Genomic DNA, 12,229 nt, shown 5'->3' on the forward strand with positions numbered 1-12,229 from the left:
CCTATGAATATCTTTATACCACAAATCACTCTCGGATCTGTGAGGGGGGAAAATAAATTTAGAAAAAATGTTCATTATTGATCTAATTATGGAACTAAGCCTTCGATTTAGTTGATTTAGTAAATGCCACTGAGATTATTTTGATAATCTGTGTGTATTAACATGTGAATACAATTAAAATACTATCCTTTAAAAATGAACATTGCATGAATGTCAGTACTTACTTTTTCTCCATTCTCTCACAAATCTGTTCTGTGATTTCTATGTATTTTTCTAATTGAAAGGACAGGACGTTCAAGTTACTGAGTGAAGGAAGGAAGAAGGTTTTTGCATTTCTTTTAAACTGGATGAGGAGAGGAGAGGACTTTCTTGCAGCTGTGATGACTGATTGCACACTTTCAGGACTCTCATCCTCAGGCAAGAAGCTCTGTTCAGTGAAGACAAACAGTGAGGTGACTGCGAGATTCTCCACTGCATCCAGGAAGACGTGAAGTTCCTCCAGGCCCTGAAGTGTGTTCTCCAGGACAGCACCCAGTTCCTTCTCCAGCTCCTTATATGGGACATTCAACAGAATTAATTCAAAGTCAGAGTTGGAAACGTTTTGAAAAAAATGTTTCGACAAATTTTTTATGTATGCAAATTGTATCCAAGGTACACATTTCTAGTAATTGTGCAGTTAATTATTATATTGTATTTTCATAAAGTTTTGGAATATTTTTCCTCTCCCCAAATTTGTCACTACCGAAACACAATTGTAGGAGCCTAAATGCAGTTAACTGATAAATAATTTTAATTTATGCGGTAAATAGTAATTTACATGATTCATTTATGTGGAGGAAATTGAAGGGAATATTTACAGTATTTACAGGTTGATGCAGTTAATATTTACAGTAATGCAAGGAGTTAATTGTGTAATTATCTAAAATGTGTGTGGATAATTTAGAGTGCATTTGTATTACATTGGTGATATTTTGGGAATAGAGGACTGCTATCGTATTTTTACCTTTAACCGCATGCACCTTTAATTGCTTGGAATACTCTCTGAGAGTTTTGTGGGAGAGTTGTGAAGTTATCTGAGTAAACAGTCAGGCAAGCAGTGAGTGGAGCCACACAGTTTTTTGACCTTTTTTCTCTCTCTCCCCTTTTTTGTCGTTAATTAATAATTTTTATTTTCTGTAATATTCCTGTGCTGATGTTTTTAACCGAGTAAACAGATAACAGATTCTGACGAAGGGAGTGGACAAAGTGTCAAGCTAGGGCTTCATTCAGTGGAAACCTATAACAATAATAAATAATTTAATAAGAAGGCTTATATTGACCTATTAATATTTTGTTTACATCTACCTTGTAAATATATTTTTGTTTTATTTTTAAAACAAATTTAAGTTTTCACAGGTATATCAATAACAATTATAATTTTAACAATATTTCAAGCGTAATTTATAAGATTTGTTGTATTTTGAATCCAATATTTCTTTGTAAAAGGCATTAAGTTAATCATACTGATTTCAAAGTTAAGGATTCATTACCCAGCGGGCATCTTGATGTCAAAATTACGTCAAGAAATAGGTCAAAAATGAAAGTCAAATTGACGTCAAAGTGTTGATGTCAATTTGATGTCAAGATTTGACCTCTGCTGATGTCATTTTGCCAAACAAAAAGGTGAAATGCATGGCCGTACACTTATTACCAGCTTCACTTAAACTAACCAGATTTACTTTATTTAATTTCCGGTTTAAATAAATATAATATTTAAATAGTTTAAAATATATTAAACATATTTTGATGTCACCATGATGGTGGTTAGCGTTTGCTTTAGTTGTGCTCTTGGCCCTTGACTCTTTAATATAAAATTTTCTCTGGCTGCTTTAACTGTGTGTTTATAAAGCACAACTGTTGTAGCTAAAAAAGCCATGAGAAAATGAGATCAGGAGATGTTGGCAGTTTATTGAAAATGATGATATTATCATCATGTAATTGCCTGAATCTCTGATCTTATTCAGTGTCTGATGTTTGGTTGTATAGGACTTGTGATTTTAATGTTGTATTATAATAGAAGCCATTTAATTTTACAGCATGAGAATATTTTTTTTTAATTAATAAAGGATTTTAAAAACATTCAATGCATTAAACTCAACATTATTACTTAGCTATCAAGAATCAGTGTATGACTCTCAACAATGGTGACAATCAGTGAAATGCTTCATGCTGCAGTGCATGCTGGGAACCACCAATCAAAACTCACCCACATCTCCCAGCATGCAATGCGGCTTTAATAAATTATGCAGCTGGAGTTGATCTGATTATCTGGATATTTTGTTTGATTGTCACCATTGTTGAGATTCATATGCTGTTTCTTGATGTCTGTGTGCGTCTCAGTAATGCCATAGATGAAACGTTTTTGTGCACTAAATAGTTATTAAAAACCAAGTATATTATTTGATAACATTGCTAGACATGCTGTAGAATCAAATTACTTTTATCATGAATAAAATCACTTTTATACCACAAGTCCTATATAATCAAAGCATTAGACACTGAATAAGCTCAGGGATTCAGGCAGTTACATGATGATATCATCAATAAACTGCCCACATCTCCTGATCTCAGTTTCTGATGGCTTTTTTTAGCTACAACAATTGTGCTTTATAAACACACAGTTAAAGCAGCCAGAGAAATTTTTATATTAAAGAGTAAAGGGTCAAGAGCCCAACTAAAGCAAACGCTAACCAACATCATGGTGACTTTAAAATACAAAATATGATTTCATTAAACTGAAAATTAAAGAAAGTAAATCTGGTTAGTTTGAAGTGAAGCTGGTAATAAGTGTACGGCCATGCATTTCACCTTTTTGTTTGGCAAAATGACATCAGCAGAGGTCAAAATCTTGACATCAAATTGACATCAACACTTTGACGTCAATTTGACTTTCATTTTTTACCTATTTCTTGACGTAATTTTGACATCAATTTGATGTCATATTGATGTTAAATTGACATCAAATGCCCACTGGGTAGTTTGAATATACATTGAGCCAAACACTATAATAACATCTTAGTTGATAATTCATGCATGTTTCGGTCATGATGGCACATTTACGGTAGTGACAGTAATGTTTTGGTAGTGACCACATCACAATACAGAATTTTAACTTACATACTAAAACATACTAAGATACTAATGATTTGCGTAACTGTACTAAAATTTTGTTTATTTCCCCCAAATAAATTATTATATGTTCCCTTTTGTCACAACCAAAACAATGATGACTGAATGATGATGTTTCTGTCATGACTGTTTCGGTAACAATTTTAGATACTTTTGAGATATTAATTTTTTTTATTTTAGATAGTTCAAAGATGCTAATCAGCACATGATTAGCACAGTTCTGAACAGTTGTACACACACAAAAACAAAATTTTATTGAATTACACTAAAAAAATCCTGATGTCACAACCGAAACTTCACCACATGTTTCGGTAGTGACTGTTTCGGTAGTGACAATTTAAGATACTTTTGAGCCTAGTTCAAAGATGATAACCAGCACATGGTTACCTACCCAGTGGGCATTTGATGTCAATTTAACATCAATATGACATCACATTGATGTCAAAATTACGCCACGAAATAGGTCAAAAATGAAAGCCATATTGACGTCAAAGTGTCGATGTCAATTTGATGTCAAGATTTTGACCTCTGCTGATGTCATTTTGCCAAACAAAAAGGTGAAATGCATGGCCGTACACTTATTACCAGCTTCACTTAAAACTAACCAGATTTACTTTATTTAATTTCCGGTTTAATTAAATCATATTTTGCATTTTAAAGTCACCATGATGGTGGTTAGCTTTTTCTTTAGTTGTGCTCTTGACCCTTGACTCTTTAATATAACATTTTCTCTGTCTGCTATAATTGTGTGTTTATAAAGCACATCTGTTGTAGCTAAAAAGCCATGAGAAAATGAGATCAGGTGATGTTGGCTGTATGATGATGATGATGATGATGATGATGATGATGATGATGGTGATGATGATATCATCATGTAATTGCTTGAATCCCTGATCTTATTCAGTGTCTAAAGCTTTGATAAAATAACGACTTTATTCCACTATTCATTTCCTTCTTTCTGGGCCTCGAGTTAGTTTACGTAGTGTTTTAGCGCAGCGCTTCTGTGTTGTACATCACACGCATCACACACATGACCAGCGTCGGCCAATAGTGAGCCTACGTGATGACATGCAACACAGACACGCAGCGCTATTACACTATGTGAACTCACTCGAGGCCCAGAGAGAAGGAAATTAATAGTGGAATAAAGTCGTTATTTTTTTTATTTATTTTTTTGCACACAAAAAGTATTCTCGTCGCTTTATAAACTTAAGATTGAGCCACTGTAGTCACTTGGACAATATTAACGATCTCTTTAATAACTTTTCTGGGCCAGCAAGTTTCAATCACTTATGGCGCTTTTCCACTACACAGTACCAGCTCGCCTCGGCTCGGCTCGGCTCGACTCGACTCGGCTCTGTTTGGTTTTCCACTGTGTAAAAGTTGTACCTGTACCTGCTTCCAGGTACTTTTTTTCGTACCACCTCCGGCGAGGTTCTAAGCGGGCTGAGGCGAGCTGAGGTGATACTAAAATGTGACGTGAAATCATGGCAGACTGCTGATTGGTCAGAGAGAATCGTCACTATTCACTGCGTCATCATTGCACGCGCCAGACGCAGTATCCTGAATAAAAAACAGCAAAAACAAAAACAAAAACATCCAAAAACAGCATGCACTCGATTCCCTCCATTGTCCTGTGTGTGTAGGTAGCGGGTGTTTCTCGCGCGTCTCGCGTAAAAGATTAAGTCACGGCAGTTTCCTGCGGCGTCGCTATGACGACCAGGTACTATTGTGGAGGTACTATCTGCAATGGAAAACGGAGCGAAAAGCGAGCCGAGCCGAGCTGAGTCGAGGCGAGCTGGTACTGGTAATGGAAAAGCGCCATTAGAAGCCTGAAGGAGTGATCCAGCTCTCAGATTTAATCAAAAATATCTTTTACAAATATATTTGTGTTCCGAAGATGAACGAAAGTCTTACGGGGTTGGAACAACATGAGGGCGAGTAATTACTGACAGAATTTTCATTTTTGGCTGAACTAACCCTTTAAATGATTTTTAAATGTGTTTTTTTTGGTCGTTGGACAGCGGTATATACCAATTCTGTAGAATGGCCCGTATATGGACCCAGATTTTATACTATTCTTCAGACACTTCCTTAATGCCTTGGCTTTATTATTTGAGCAAATTAGATTGTCAAACTTATGACTGACTTGGTCTCGTCGGTCCTTGATGTCTCTCATGATCTTCAGCTCTTTCTCTCTCTTAAGGGTCCATATTTGTTGTTCGTCACAGAAGTCCCTCACTGTCTGAATGTAGTTGAGTGTGTCCACTACATAATCCCACAGGAGCTCCTGTAATTGTTCCCTGCGTTATAGAATATAAACAGAGCAATTTATATTTCCTATCTGAATAAATATGTGATTAAAGCATTTCGAAACAATTTAATCATAACAGCTTAAACTACTGAGTAGGTTATTCTGAGCAGGTAGAGCTTTATTTCAGAGAAATGTTTCCTTCCTACCAATCAAAAAAGCAATTCTTCAAGTTGATTTAAAGATCTACATTAGTTCTCTTATTAGTTTGTTATAGAATTATCTGTAAGAAATTATAGTCTGCTCCGATCCTACCGAGCTACTAAAAATAGCTGATTTATACAATTCCGTCTGATCTCAGTAATATGTAAATAGTATCACCGGAGTGATTAATAAGACTGTTAACAAGCAGAATCACTGAAGGAAAGAAGAGAACAGAAAAAGAGACGAGCAGAAACACAAGAACTACAACTGACTTCAGACACAGCCTTCCCAGTGGGCATTTGATGTCAATTTAACATCAATATGACATCAAATTGATGTCAAAATTACGTCAAGAAATAGGTAAAAAAGGAAAGTCAAATTGACGTCAAGTGTTGATGTCAATTTGATGTCAAGATTTTGACCTCTGCTGATGTCATTTTGCCAAACAAAAAGGTGAAATGCATGGCCGTACACTTATTACCAGCTTCACTTAAAACTAACCAGATTTACTTTCTTTAATTTCCAGTTTAATGAAATCATATTTTTTATTTTAAAGTCACCATGATGGTGGTTAGCGTTTGCTTTAGTTGGGCTCTTGACCCTTTACTCTTTAATACAAAAATTTCTCTGGCTGCTTTAACTGTGTGTTTATAAAGCACAATTGTTGTAGCTAAAAAAAGCCATCAGAAACTGAGATCAGGAGATGTGGGCAGTTTATTGATGATATCATCATGTAACTGCCTGAATCCCTGAGCTTATTCAGTGTCTAATGCTTTGATTATATAAGACTTGTGGTATAAAAGTGATTTTATTCATGATAAAAGTAATTTGATTCTACAGCATGTCTAGCAATGTTATCAAATAATATACTTGGTTTTTAATAACTATTTAGTGCACAAAAACGTTTCATCTATGGCATTACTGAGACGCACACAGACATCAAGAAACAGCATATGAATCTCAACAATGGTGACAATCAAACAAAATATCCAGATAATCAGATCAACTCCAGCTGCATAATTTATTAAAGCCGCAATGCATGCTGGGAGATGTGGGTGAGTTTTGATTGGTGGTTCCCAGCATGCACTGCAGCATGAAGCATTTCACTGATTGTCACCATTGTTGAGAGTCATACACTGATTCTTGATAGCTAAGTAATAATGTTGAGTTTAATGCATTAAATGTTTTTAAAATCCTTTATTAATTAAAAAAATATTCTCATGCTTTAAAATTAAATGGTTTCTATTATAATACAACATTAAAATCACAAGTCCTATATAACCAAACATCAGACACTGAATAAGATCAGAGATTCAGGCAATTACATGATGATAATATCATCATTATCAATAAACTGCCAACATCTCCTGATCTCATTTTCTCATGGCTTTTTTAGCTACAACAGTTGTGCTTTATAAACACACAGTTAAAGCAGCCAGAGAAAATTTTATATTAAAGAGTCAAGGGCCAAGAGCACAACTAAAGCAAACGCTAACCACCATCATGGTGTCATCAAAATATGTTTAATATATTTTAAACTATTTAAATATTATATTTATTTAAACCGGAAATTAAATAAAGTAAATCTGGTTAGTTTTAAGTGAAGCTGGTGATAAGTGTACGGCCATGCATTTCACCTTTTTGTTTGGCAAAATGACATCAGCAGAGGTCAAATCTTGACATAAAATTGACATCAACACTTTGACGTCAATTTGACTTTCATTTTTGACCTATTTCTTGACGTAATTTTGACATCAAGATGCCCGCTGGGTTAGATGAAATCAACTGAAGAGAAAAGAAGACATTAAATCTGTGAAGATCTCAGCAGAGGAGGATTAAACAACTCCACAAACAGCATTACCAGCTTCACTTATTACTAACCAGACTGACTTTATTTCTGTCAGACGTCTACAGAAGTTTTATTGAGAATTAACAGAGGTTTAACTCTAATGTGTTTCATTTGAAGTCACCATAACAGTGATTAGTGTTTCCATTAGTTGGGCTCTTAACTCTTATTATATCTTTCGTCATTTTTGGCCACTGTGTGTTTGTTAAACACATTTGCAGCAGCAAAGAAAGCTAAAGTGAAATGAGATCAGGTGATGATGGTTTCCTGTTGATGGTTTTATAATCATCATGAAATAAGTAGCCTGATTCACTGATGTCTTTTGAATCTAACAATTGTGTTGTCACATTAATATATTCACATCACAAACCCTGTGTTTCTGCAGCATGAGATCGAACAATATTATAACAATCAGTTACAATCGTTTAACAACAAAACCTGCTATGTGTACTGTGCTAGACTTATGGGACTCATCACAACACTTACATATTGCTGCCCTATTGTTAGTTTGATTGCTTCTATTGCTCTCCTCATTTGTAAGTCAGTTTGGATAAAAGCATCTGCTAAATGATTAAATGTAATAACGTTCTTAATTCACATTAAAAATATAAATTAAAATTGTTGACTTTTTTTCTCTGTTTGATCACATTCTGACATGGCTTTTTGTTTTGGATGTTACTTTGTGTGATTAAAGCCTAAAAAGTATGGGAAAAAAATATTTGAACTAATCTAAAGATAACAAATAATAAAGTACCCACCTGGTGTCCATCGTAGCCTATTTCAGAGTAGTCTGCAGATGGTTAGCTCTGGTGATGAAGCTTGTCAAACTGAGTGGAGAAGGCAAGAGGGAAATATTTTGTTTTTGCTCCAGGAGGTTTAAGTTTTGTTTTCTCTTCTCCTTTTTCTTTGCTCCGACCCTCAGCACAGAGGTTCAAGTGTAAAAAAAAAAAGTGTTATAAAAAAGTGTTATTTGACACATCTTTCCACCAATCAAAAGTAGTGATCTGGCAGTCTCCGTTCCGCTCTCCAGTAAATTAGGGATAATGTACTCAGGCTAAGCAATGCAAAAATGTTTCTGATGAAAGTGAGAATCAGCCATTTGTGTGTTTATGTGTGTTGTTTTTTCATTTACATAATCAATATAATATCATAATTTCATTAGCTGGATAATTGTATGATTTAATATCAGCAAATTGACTTACAAAACTTTTATTTCCTTTATTTCAAGGCTACTCAAATATAGTGATAAGTTAAAATCTACCTTAAATAATTAAGGTAGGCTATCATTAAAACCTTTAAACAGCAACTTTTACAAAAATGTTTTGTCTTAGCAGAGGCTGTCTCTTGATATTGTACCTTAACCTTTAAAAGAAACGGTACATATATGTACCTTTTAATGCTTGGGAACATATATGTACCTTTTTGACCCTCAAAAAGGTACATATGTAGTAGGGCTGGGCGATATATCGCATGACATTGTTATGCGCATCTCATCAGTAAAGCCGGTTCCTTGATTAGTAGTAAATCGCCATCACCTGCTTTCAGATGGAGCGGCATTTTCTACAAAGAGCCGTAGTTAACTGACAAGCTGAGCCATATCGCATCAATATCGTGGACGTATCGCCAGCGATAATTAATGCGATATGGCTCAGCTTGTCAGTTAACTACGGCTCTTTGTACACAGCAAAAACTGCAGTGTTAAATTAACACTCCTGGGAGTGTATATGAACACTCAAGAGTGTTGATGTTAATGAGATAATTAAGTGATTAATTTAGTGATGAGTGAGCATTATTGAAGACACCTGATGGTAACAAGCAGAATCATTGAAGGAGAAAATCACAAATTGTAAGCCACCGTTATGGCGATCATTGTTTGCTTTAGTTGGGCTCTTGGCCCTCATATGTTTACTTTAGATTTTGTTTGGCTGCTGTATCTGAGGTATAACTGCCAGATGAACAAAGAATAAAGTGATCTGATGGTGTTGGTTATATTATGACATTCATCATTGAACTTGATTACTGAACTCATTAAGATCCTTCTTTCTGACTTAGATTTATGTTGTTGGTTACAGCATAACTGTGAATCTGCATAAATGCCCAGAATTTTTGATATAATATAAAGGATTTCTTAAAAGTTGTTTAAAAAAAACAAATCTTGCTTTTAGGCACACACAGATGTCAAGATTCAGTCTTTGCATCTCAACAATGGTGATGAGCAGAATATTCAATTAGGAAAAGTAAATTTCATAGACAATTCAGATCATAATTTATTCATACCGCAATGCATGATGGGAGCCATTAATGAGTTGTGATTGGTGGCAGCCACTGCAACATGCTTTATTATTGTCACCATTGTTGAGATTCACAGGCTGATTATTGATGTCTGTGTTTCTAAATGAATTTATTTGAAAGTGTTTTGATCAGAACAGTGTTTATTGAATATATTGGATTATAAGTAAAGTACTGATAATAACTATATGCTGTAGAAACACAAAGCTGCTGCTAACAAGCTAAACCAAACTATCTCAGTAAGTTTCATTTTTCAGATCACAGCATGATTATGTCAAACAAGTAATAAAAACTCAGTGAGTGTTTTAGCGCAATTTTCTCACGTCATGGGATCACAACACTAAGAGATAGTAAATGAAAGAGAAAATAAGTTGCTCGAGAATTTAACTTTCTCTTGAAATTCAAATTAACTTTCTGAAATCAAATCAGCAATGGATAATAAAAAAGGCACAATCACTTGACAAGTTGAACATCATTTTTTTATTAGCTCATTATTTTTTACATAATATCCCTTCATATAAAGTTTTAATTATTTTTTGAAGCATAAAGGAAAGATTTTTGATCAATTATTTTTTTCGAATATTATTTAAAATTTTATAAGCTATCGATTGCAATTTGTTTCAACTCGATAGCTATTATGGTTGCCGAGAAATTTGCAAAAAACAGATTTTTTTCTGGAATTTCCAGGAAATCCAAAATCTTTTCCTGGATTTTTTTTTTGTGCGTTCCCGAGATTAGACCTTCCTTAACATAATGCCGAAAACCCGAAGTCTCTAGGTGGTCTGGTTGAGGAGTAGATAGAAGTGCAAGATTGGTGCGCACAGACAGAACAGAAATCATGAGTTAACAATCGCAATTTTGTCCGGTGGAAAATTGCGCTAAAAAGGTGCGACCAAATCATATGCTGGTGCGACCAACTGAGAAAGTTGGTAGGAAAACAGGAAGTTGTCCTGGAAAACATGGAAGACTTTGTGAGTGCGTTCATTGTCCTCTTTGGCTTGGTCTACGCACTTAACATGGAATAAAACAAGGACTTAAAATGTACCTTCGAATTCATTCAGAAGGTCTTTTTGAAAATGGGAACTGAGTGCAGCAAAAGAGTGCAAACTCTGAGGAGCAAATTATTAGAAAACTAAGCAAAAATTTCACTTAACCGTTAGGGGAGAAGTACCTTTTGTGAGAATGCTATTTTGCAGCTTTCTAAATATTTTCAAATGTGTTTACATGTTTGATATTTGAAGTGTAAGATGCAGTTTCATGAGCTCAAAATACCTCCTGTGAGAATACTAAAGTTCAGATGAAATTACACTAAACACTGAGTGAAGTAACCCTGAAGTACTTCTTGTTTTTCCTTTTTTTATTTTTATTTCTTTACTTTTGCAATCTTTCAAATATTTGTAAATGTTTTGGATGTTAAACTGTTCATATGCAGTTTCATGTGCTCAAAGTACCTCTTGTGAAAATACAACAATTCAAGTGAAGTTGCACTGAACAAAAACAAGTAATAAAAACTCAGTGAGTGTTTTAGCGCAATTTTCTCACGTCATGGGATCACAACACTAAGAGATAGTAAATGAAAGAGAAAATAAGTTGCTCGAGAATATAACTTTCTCTTGAAATTCAAATGAACTTTCTGAAATCAAATCAGCAATGGATAATAAAAAAGGCACAATCTCTTGACTAGTTGAACATCATTTTTTTTTATTAGCTCATTATTTTTTACATCTTGTGTTCACTCAATATCCTCAATTTTCTCTGTATCAGCTTCCTTTTCTGCTTTGTCCTCTTCAGATTCTTCCTTCTTTTCTGCTTGACTATTGGCTTGTGACTTTGTAAACTCTTCTTCTGCTTTCGAGATATTTGCCAAAACATCCTCTGAAAGCCACGAGTCATCGTATAAATCAGATACGCCTGATGAGGAAGCCGTTGGTGTGGATGTCGCCATCTTTTGTCGCTTTGCTGAACGTTCTTCCATTTATTTTGCAACAACCTCTTGTCGTTTTCTCATATATTCTTGCTCCTTCTCCAAATCTTGATCGATACCTTCATTGATTTCTTGCCGTAATTCAGTGGAATTAATTGTGCTCATGACTCCTGTGAATACCTTCCTTACGTATTTCTGTGGAACAATAGTTTTATAGGTGTTGGATAATAAAGTGGATGAGAGTGAAGAGTCCATACTGCTAGTGCTATCGTATATTGTTTTCTTATTTCTAAGTGTTAGGCGAAGCCAGTTTGAACACTCGGTCACACTCGTGAATCACGGCCGTTTCACACCGCAAACGTGAGCGGCGCATAAGCAGCGCGTATTTTTTTCGGCGTGCATGTTAATCGAAAGCTGTGTCCCAAAGTGAAGGCTGCGTCCTTCGAAGGCCGTATTCGAAGGCCGGTTGCGTCATCGCGCCGCGACGAAGGCTTACCTGATTCAAAAAAGCGACGCCAAATGCACCATTCGTTTCCCCGTGAAAAGA

This window comes from Squalius cephalus (genome assembly GCF_949319135.1).
Source record: "Squalius cephalus genome assembly, chromosome: 1".
Taxonomy (NCBI): Eukaryota; Metazoa; Chordata; class Actinopteri; order Cypriniformes; family Leuciscidae; genus Squalius; species Squalius cephalus.